Genomic DNA, 10,027 nt, shown 5'->3' with positions numbered 1-10,027 from the left:
CAATAGTGGGGAGGGGGGCTTTTTGGGGAGGATTGTTCCTTTTAATTTTTTTTAGCGTGTTCTGAAGTCAGAAAATTCTCTCAGAATGTTGAGCACCAATGGCAGAAGTATTTTTCACATGCAGCAATATGTTCTCACTGTCATGTCTCAGAAGAAATCCCTTGGGGCTCGAGATCTGTGCATGTAATACCCACATAGAAAATTAAGCCTCAATTGACTCCATAAAAAAACACCCCACAAATCCCACCTCTAAGAATATCTAAGCATTGTTTTTTAACGATGATTAACGAGATCCTCTTTAGAGTTCTAATATTAGTTACACACATTTATGGCAAAGCTAAATTTGATATAGTCAGGGATTTCTTTAAAATGCTGGACTGGGAGATAATGAGTTTCACAAATTTCTCCAGCACTCAGGAGAATGCACAAATCTCAGGACCAACACGTCTTTCTTCCTCTGAATTAAAACCCTTGCTGCCTCTGTTTTTTTAAGTTTTAAGTATGGAGGTTTGCTTCTGTGAATGGGGCTCCAAAGGAAAGGAAATAAAACCTTCAGTCCTGTCCAGAGTGCATTTTGAAAAATTTAGCTTCCCTGAGGTCTTAACAAAAGGAAATTCTACTTTGTGGGAAGAGATGATTAATCTGAGACGCTCCAATGATGAAAAGGATGCTCAACAGGTCCGAGCCTTTCGAAGGGAGGGTCTCACTCATCTTTGCCAAGGTGTGGTTCATGGAGCAGCTTTAGCTCTTGACATAGCAGAGGGCACCTCGGAATAATACAGCCTCTCTCCAGGGAACAAAATGCATTTCCAAGCCTTTTCTTTACCAGGTTAGCATTTGACAAGCTTGCTTTAATGCCCTCATTCTCCCCAAGTGTCTCGGATGAGGAGGACAGAAAAAGTTTGCGGCAGAGAAGGACAGAAGGAAAAGGAATTCAAGATTTTTCAAAACAGGTGCCAAGAAGCAGACTTTCTTTCCTTGCTGCAGACAGCAGGTAATGAGTATAAATGGATGTACTGGGGATTATTCTAGAAGCTTGGGCCAAAGAAAATGGGGTTTGCTCAGCTTTTATACACAAAGACAGACAAAATCTTCTGAATTCTTATCGTTTAAGTGTATGGGCTGAAAATTGAGTAAAGCTTAAATCCTCCACAGAGCCAACAGAAGGTGATTAGTCCAACATCAGCAGTGCATTAATTTTCCTACTACTGAATTATTATTTGCATACCACAGATGTGCACAACCCCTATCAAGGAAATAAAAGTGCAGCCCCTGTCCAGAAGATCTGCTGTCCTAAGTTCATCCTAATATCAATACAAATAATGGAGCACACTTTTGCTCTCTAAAATGGCAGTCAAAGCAAATTGGGCATTCTGAGCTGGGCTCTGGCAGCCTTTTGTATTGCTTTCATTAGAGTGTCAGACTCTAAAAAAAAAATAATGTGACAAAGGCAGGGTGGCTGGTGAGCTGGCAATCATATAACGTGGAGAGATCTGAGCCCTTCTGTAATGATCATATGTGATTTACAGAATCAAAGGGTCAAATCCTGCCCTCAATTACGCACCTATTGCGAGGTGGGACACCACCACGTGGCACGGGAATTAGAGAGATTATTGTGTTTCTGAAGAGACAGAAAAATGCTCTCTGGCCTTCAAAGTAAGAAATTCGGTGTTGATCCTGTATTAAATAACAACATATAAATGTACCAAAATATCAGGGCATCTTCAGGGCATTTTTTTTTTTTAATGGAGGTATTTTGGGGGAGCAACAGAACTGCTGCAGGCTCTGGTCTAATATTCTGGGTTTCTTGGCTAATATTGTCCACAGATCAAACTGGAAAAGAAAAACTGGCCTTCTTTAGCCTGTTTGAATGCTGAGGCATTGGCTGAGTTTGGCAGTAGTTCCCCATCTCTGCTGTATCCCAGCTACCCCTCCAGCGCTGTCATGGGAAAAATGTTTCTGCAAATGCTCATTTCTGGTATGTCTCTTCACTAATTCCTACACATCCTATGGAAGGAATATGCAATTTATTCCTCAGATGCACAAGTCACCTAATTTCAGCTGCTGGTTTCTGCTTTTGGTTATGTGGTCACTACCCTATAAGCCCAAACTCGCTGAATTGTGGAGTTTCTCCACTGACTTTAGTGGGATTTCATTCACCTGGCAGGTGCTCTAAGGAACTGAAAGGCAGCAAAACTGAAATGTCAGCTGGAGAGGGGCATTTCTGTTCCCCTTTTTGTGGAAACACATGACTAAGAGAAGATTCCTCTTGGCTTTTGTTTTTCCTCGACACCCACCTGCATTTGGTTCTGCCCTGTGATACAACATCAGGGAAAACACCACCTAAAGAGAAGGCAACTCTGATGGATAGATACACAGATTTTCATCTTAATTGCATGTTTTTAGGGCTTCAAAGAGTGTTTCACAGTCATCAGTGTATTATAACATTTTTTCTGAAATGCAGTTAATAATTATTGTATGGATTCTCCGGCCTTCCAAAGTAACAACATCGGTGTCATTAAATAGATGTAATGATTTTTTGACTCGGAGCTGGAAATAAATTCTGACTTTCCATTCAGGCAAAACACGCAGATGCAAAGTTAGGGACAGTTGTGAAAGAAATCTAACCAACAAATGGAGCTCAAACAGGAGGAAACACTGGAGACGGAAATTAAAGAAGGAGAAGGGCTGTTAAAGAACAGTTCCAATGATTTGGATGTGCCACAGAAACATCCTTGTCCCAACCACTGTGTTTCTCACTGGAAGAAACTACCACAGATCTCTGTGGTAGGCACTGTGCTTCCATGGCATTTTAAAGGAACAGAATTTTCTGGATCTTCCCCTTCTTAGTGAATACCCAGGCACACCCTCACACAAACCATATGTTAATAACTTCAGAGCACAAATTTAATTTATCTCAGCTTTCCACCTGACATCACTCCTGGTCACGTGGTGCAGACCCATCCGTAAACAAAACGGGGATTCATTTCCATAGCAACAGCGAGGGGGACTTTGATCAGCTCCAATGATTATTTGTAGGCACACAGATACCAAAACCCTGAGTGAGGGCTGATTACCTTGTTTTTTTAAATGCAGGCAGTTCAGTTGGTTTATGTGCACGAGCAGGAACACGAGGTAGAGGCACTCAAAGCTGCCTGTGAAAGGCAAACGAAGCCACTGGTCATTAGCCTGGTGTCCCTTCCAGTTCCTTGGGAATCTGTACATTCCTAATGCCTCCAATGTGATGTGTGTGTCCCGTGACCAATAAAGTGTGTTCTTTGTGCTCCCTGGCAGATGTGCAGGTTCAGGCAGCGCGTGCAGGTGTTTTTGGGGCTGGCTCGTGTGGGATGAGGAGAGGTGGGAGCCTGTGGCTTCACAGGGAAAAAAAAAAAAGAGGAAGAAAAAGAATCTGAACAATGTGTTGAAAAAGACTCCAGTCAGAGCTGCTCAGGACCAGCTGTTTTTTTCTAATTAGAATAACAAAAATAGCACATGCTAAAATGTTTTTTGTTTTTTTCTCAAAAGCCATGAATGCTTTAGGAACTATAAGGAAAGAGCTCTAAAACCTATTTAAATGAAGGAATGTTTCAGGAGCCATATGGAGAAGAAAAAGAAAAGGCGAAAGTAGAGAAATGTTTTATTTTTAGCTAAATCTGAAGCATTTCGATTCTTCATCCAATGTTACACAGAAATTGTCTTACTTCTAAACTTCCAAAAATGTCAGTGCTGATGCTTATTGTATCATGGCTTAAAGGAGACAGTTAAAATACTCAGTGCCTTTCAGTGGGGTGTTCTTCCAGGCATTGGAAATTTGAAAATTCCATTCCGTGCCCTGAACATGCATTGAGATATATTCCTAAGATCTGTCTGTGCTCTGGTAATGTATGAGAGCTGCACGTAATGAAGGATGTGACAAACACTCAAAACACACCCTGTATCATCAGTCTTTGTTCCTCTTTTTTCTTCTTTCCCCCCCCCCCCCCCTTTTCCTGAAGCACTGATGATTCAAAACTTTGACTACAGGAATAACATTTGTAACAGCTCTGGCATTCTGGACATCTGCACTGCTCGAGTACTTCAGAATAAAGTCACATGGCCATGGGGAAATTTCACAGAATTCAAATCACAGGGACTTGCCAAGGTGTATAACGAGTTTGTTTTCAGCTGTTCTCCTCATGAATAATTACCAGGCAGGCATATCCTAAAGCGAGCACAAGCTGTCATTTCACCAGAAATATTCAATATTTAAAACAGAATTTCGAATTTAGAATTTCATAAATGAAAATAATTAACAGCCCAGGCAAAACAGCCCAGTCCAAGTGCTGTCAGGTACCTCCTGCCTTTCCAGGAGGCTTCCCAGGACCAGCACGTTGGAGCCACATTAAATTATTTTTGCAACGTAAAGAAAATTATGCAAATGTAAAGGGAATTGCAAGTATCTTTTTTTTTCCCCCTAGAACTAATACTTTGCTATCATTTTACTGACTGTTCCTTTACCGAGCACAGAAAGGGAAAACACAGTAGGATTCCAGGGCTTCCATCTGTTTTAGTCCCTTCAGATCAAAGCTGCTTGTGGGTTCTTTTCCACCACCATACACAGGAGCCAACAGCAGTGCAGAGCTGGACAGGAAGGATGAGGGGGGGGATAAGATGCAAGGGATGGGATGCACTTGACCTCAAAGCCTTCCTTAGACCCTTTACTCCCATGCAGGTCCCTAACTTGAAGCTCAGACCTGTGTTGTTCCCTTGGGAGAAGTTGGGAAGGACTCCTGGCACAGGGAGAAGGGACCATGGGAACACGAGCAGCTCCAAGGGATCAGGGTCTCACTGCCCCTCCAACAGCTTCCAGATCAGCTGTGACCTCTCTGTTATTCCAGCAAATATCTGCTCACATCCCTGGGTTTTCTGCTCTTGCATCCCAGGGGGGATGAAAGAAGGGGAGATTGGGAGCCAAGAGAAAAGCACCCTCGCCTTTCACACGGGGCTTAATGGTGGCACGTTATTGTAACGTTATGAAAATCTTTATTGGAGCTTGAATAATGCCCTGAAATAGATATTGTGCTGGTTAATAAATTACATTTTCAAATGAGAGAGATTTTATCACCAAAACATCTCATGATTAATTTCTAATGTGAAGCTTATGGCCCGAACTTAAAACATTGCATTTCGCATTTGTGTTCAAAGGTTGAGCACTTAGGAAAGTTTTTATAAGAATCTCGCTGTATTTTTTTCCCCATATTGAAAAAAAAAAAAAATCACTAACCTGTTAATCCACTATAACTTCATAACCTCAATTACAGCTCTTGAGATGAAGGTGATTAAAAATAAGTATTTTCCCTCACTTTCAAAGAGCAGGTCACACCTTCCAGAGAAATCCTGTTTCAAATTTTTCAATGATACTTTAAGGGCAATAATTAGAATTGGTCAGAAATATTCCATAAGAGATGTTTCCTATTTTTCAACCAGTTCTAACTATAACTACTTGGAGTTATCTCAAGTAGTAGTGCTGTAGTAAATAGAGTTATTTCCATAGGAAGTAAGAGGAGATAATATAGAACTGGATGTACCATGAGAAAGAGCCAGGGTATTCAAATCAGGAATTCCCAGCTCCCAAACTTAAGTATGGACCATGAGGCCAAACTTCTGCTCTGGTGAAGCTTTTTAAAATTAATAATTTCTATTAATCAGCCTTTTCCTGAACTTGGCCCACTGCTCAGATTTGTGGCACAGCATTTCCTCATGTGCTTGACTGATTTGCTGTTGTTGCTCATGGGCAGCCCATGGTCCATCTAAGCACACTCTCAAATGACCAAATGAATCAGTAAATAAGGGGACCAGAGAAATAATCAATAAACAAGGGCACCAGGCAAGGCTGCAACTCAGTTTCTCCATTTTTCTGGACCTATTCAAGGCTTGAGGATTAAGATCTAATTGATTATGTCCAAGATCAACATGGCATTGCAAATATGCTGATACACTTGGCATTCATTTTGTTAATACCCTCAAGAAATTAATCTAAATTTTGCTTTTCTAACTGGTAGCCAAACAATAATCAGATACTCTATTATTCACAAAGAGTTGGAGCATTAAAGAAACAAAGGAAATGGAACCACACACAAAAATACTCCCAGTTCAGATTATTTAATCCTACCATTTACCAGAATGTGTGTTTTAATTCCAAGCACAGAAATTATTCCAGACTAATGATTTAAAAGACCCTCCTTTAGTGAGAGGACAGGTTTGGTTGTGTTATTTCCCAAGCACGTTTTGGGTTAGTGGGAAAACACAGGAGCTCTAAACTGGGGTAGGCAAAGGCCACCATGGGGGCTGCTCAGATTCTTGGGCCTGGTGCTGGAATTACATTAAAAACACAGTTATTTGTGCATTTGGTGGCATTAGCACTCCTGCATCAAAATCTCTCTTTGTTTTGCTTTGGAGTTCTTTTCTGGCAACTAAATAAATTGTTGCTGTGAAAAACACTGCACCTTGCTGTGATCCTAAAACGTGGAGAAAAATGAGGAACATTCTCCCAAGTCCCCCTTGTCAATCCCAGCCTTCTGATGGTTTTCCTTTTTTTCCTGCAGTACTTCTCCAAATTGTGTTTGTGGCTGGTACTTCCTACCCTGCCTTCCTCCCATGGGGAGCTGGAGCTCCACCTTCTCCTCTTCCCATTTGCAATCCATTTTAATAACTTTGTCTTCACCAACAAATAAGAATTTTGCCATTGTCTTTGGGGGAACCAGAAGAGATTTTCAGGGAGCTGAGCTGTACAGGTTTTTTTGTCTCATTTTAATCAGGATGTTGGTTGCACAATTCAATCCTGATTGTGTAATCAGAAAGCAAGAAGAAACAGAACACAAATGAATTACTATGGAAAAATTGTCCTCATAATGGGGTCATGAAGCATAGAGATATACATTTATAATGCTCTGTCAAATTACATTATGCAAGGAAATAAATTATGTTAAGAGAAAGTATGTTTTAATTACAGGCACAATACTTCTTCAAATAGGTAAAAATTGCTAACCCCTTTATTATTATTATTATTATTATTATTATTATTATTATTATTATTATTTTAGCATCAATATGCACAGAAGTACTTGCACAGGGCAGACATCCCCTGCTGTTAAGGAGTGTGTGTGTGCACATGCACAAAATTTAGGGCTGTAACATTTTCCTATCAATATTTTTCCTGTACTTTTTCCCTGTGTGAAATAAAGGGACCTAAACAGTAAGACAAGAGTAGTTTGTTGCTATGCACATGACAGCAGTTCTACTGTGCTCTCACTAAGTGTGCTGCAGATAAAGTGGATTATTTAAATTACACAAGATAGAATGCAAGATAAAAAAAAAAAAAAGAATAAAGTTTGGGGGTTTGGGTTTTTTTTGGTTTTGTTTTTTTAATCCAAACAAGCATTTAAAGAACAGCATCCAGGGGAGAAGGAGGGTTTTGTCAGGGCACACAATTCACCTTTATAATTGCAAATGGAGTTTGAATAAAGCCAAACTTTTTATAATCCATTATAAAGAATGTCATAATATCACAGGTGTTTGCCATGCCTGTCTGTGAGATAAATTTAGAGATGATATCAATCTTTTAAAACCTTTGTTTGTCCATATTTTTCCTGGTTTGCCCACAAATCAAACCATAGTTGCTCTAAGTGCTGAGTATAAAACAGAGATGATATTTTATTCTCCTGCCCCAGCCTCTACACACAGAATTAACCACAAACAACTACCAAAAAAAGTCCCAGCTACCCAGGCAAAAGGTTTGTCCCTCTTCCCAGCCCCAGTTTTCTGGGACAACAGCAAAAGCAGCTTTGGAAATGCACAGAATAAGAAGCCTGGAAAATATTCAGCCTTTGCTTCAGCAGTGCTGTGAAGACCCTGAGTACAAGAGGAAGAGGAAAACACATGGGAAAGGGGAAGTTTGGTCGTGCACTTCTCTACCTCAAATTTAATTTTACTTGTTAAACTGTTGCTTAAAAGAGAATTTAAAATCCCTACCAGGTGTCAGACGTCTCCCCTGCTCACCCAAAGGGTGCCGGGATGCACTAAAGCATCTTTCTTGCCACAAGGTGGCATCTTCTTATTTTTATATAAAACATCTGAATATTTACATAATTTGAATAATTTTCTCCACCTGAATGTTTCTCATTCCTCTTTTTGTGACAGCCATTTAACATCTGTGCAGATGCCCAGCAGTGATGTCAGACTTCACCTCCCAAATGCTCCTGGAAGGGTGTGTGGCTGCTTTCCATGGACCTTTTCATACACATCACATATGGACTGAATCCCCTCCCCAAACCAAGGCTTCAGGAACACACAAATACTCCTTGAAAATTCGGGGGCGAGGGAAATTAAGAATTTACAACATGTGTTCAAAACGCTGAGCTTTTGCCCCCAAAATCCTGTTGGAAAAGCACATTACTGGGTATCTCAGCACACAGATATTTTAAAATATAACAGAGAAATCCACTAAACCCAGGGAACTTCACACTCCAGACTCTACAACATAACTCAAACCAATTCTGCAAACACAGAAAAAATGCATGAAAAGCATCAGCAGGGTTTTTTTAAACTGTGCTCAGATCACTCCTAATATAACCCATATGAGAAGGCAAAAGGGAGAAGTTTAAAGCCTCTCTCTCTCTAACAACTCTCATTTTGCACAGTCATTGGTCTCCTTCCAAAGGTGAAGGTTTTTATTAATCAGGAGAGCACAATGTCCAGCTATGATGTTCAACTAAACACAAGTGGGGATTCAGGACTCAGTTCCCCTGACAGAACTCAATCCACCCCCCACCGCTGTGACTCTGCTTTAAAAGCGAAAGAGAAAAAGGAGATTTTTATTTTTAAAATGCTACAAGTTCATTAAATATGATCCTGGATCTGCTGATTCAACTGCAAACTGCTTCAAAAGGCCCTGAACTCAGGCTCCTGTCCCATAAGTGAGAGGAGTTTAACTCGCTCAGTGCACCACAAACAGAGAGAAATTTCATGCCAAAGCTTTTTCAGGGAGAAATTGAATTTAATGCTTCTGAAATGTTTCAGAAAATTCTTCTCTTCTTCCCCAGACTGGTCCTAACTAAGAGATTTTATCTCATGTACTAATCTGTTTTTAAGTTCAGAGCTTTTCACAGATTTCAGACTGTTCTGTGGTGGAGGAGACCCACAAGGATCACAGAGTCCAACTTCAGGGAACGGCCTGTACAGGGATTGAACCCACAACCTTCTTCATCTTTGCAAAGAAAATTAGCTTGGTTTCTAAATTGGAGGCAATTTACCTCAAAGAAATTTTAATCTTAAATGCTTCATGGTGAAATGAAGGGTTTTGAGTAAAAGGGAAGAATTTTCTCCTTTGCAGTGAATGGGTTCTGATCTTGGTGCAGGAATTCTGAATGCTGGAGAAGAGCAGCAGAATATTTCTAAGCTTGATACTTCCCCCCAGTCTTTAAACAAGATATGGGACAAGTATTTTTGATTTCCACATGCTCTTGGTTCCCTCTGTGTCCCACTGGAGACACCCATCCAGGGAGGTGGATGCACAGATCCGGATCTGCTCGGCTGGGAATGAGTAACTTCCCTTGGCAGCCGGATCAAAAGCAGTGAGAGGAGGCTGCAATCAGCTGCAAACACAAATGAACCAACAGGTCTGGCCATTACATTTATTCCCAATTGTTTGCAGCTGCAAAACCAATATTTTTCATACAAAAAAATCCCATTTTTGGCCCCAGACAAAGATCAGTTCCTATCTCTTATCTGCTGTTCTGGTAGAGCTTTCAGAAAGCTTGTAACTTTGAACTGGTGTCTAACAGAGCATCTGCAAAGGAAATCCCTCCTAAAATCATTCAGTGAAGCCACACCACTAGAGAGGGACAGGTAGGATTAGTGCTCTGGGTATTCCCTGAGGTATGAAAATAAATAAAACCCCTTAGTTTTGATTTAATGGCAAGCATTTAAGAAGAAGAATTTTGTGCAGTATCACTAAGCAGTTCTCAAAGTGTTTGGAGCCAAAACAATC

The 10,027-nt window shown here is 40.5% G+C and overlaps 1 long non-coding RNA gene across 2 annotated transcripts; it reads left to right on the top strand.

Moving 5' to 3' along the window:
- The first annotated feature begins 878 nt into the window (after positions 1-878).
- On the top strand, positions 879-6,989 carry LOC116783786. 2 transcript variants are annotated; one of them, XR_004355834.1, is made up of 4 exons: positions 879-994; positions 1,828-1,978; positions 2,580-2,787; positions 3,097-6,989. It is a non-coding gene; the product is annotated as an uncharacterized LOC116783786 (long non-coding RNA). The 2 variants fall into 2 exon arrangements; XR_004355833.1 differs by having other exon boundaries at positions 2,580-6,989.
- Positions 6,990-10,027: the final 3,038 nt, after the last annotated feature.

The sequence above is a fragment of the Chiroxiphia lanceolata genome, chromosome 3, assembly GCF_009829145.1.
Source record: "Chiroxiphia lanceolata isolate bChiLan1 chromosome 3, bChiLan1.pri, whole genome shotgun sequence".
NCBI lineage: Eukaryota > Metazoa > Chordata > Aves > Passeriformes > Pipridae > Chiroxiphia > Chiroxiphia lanceolata.
Note: the sequence above shows the minus strand (reverse complement) of the source record. Positions and strands in the feature narration are given on the sequence as shown.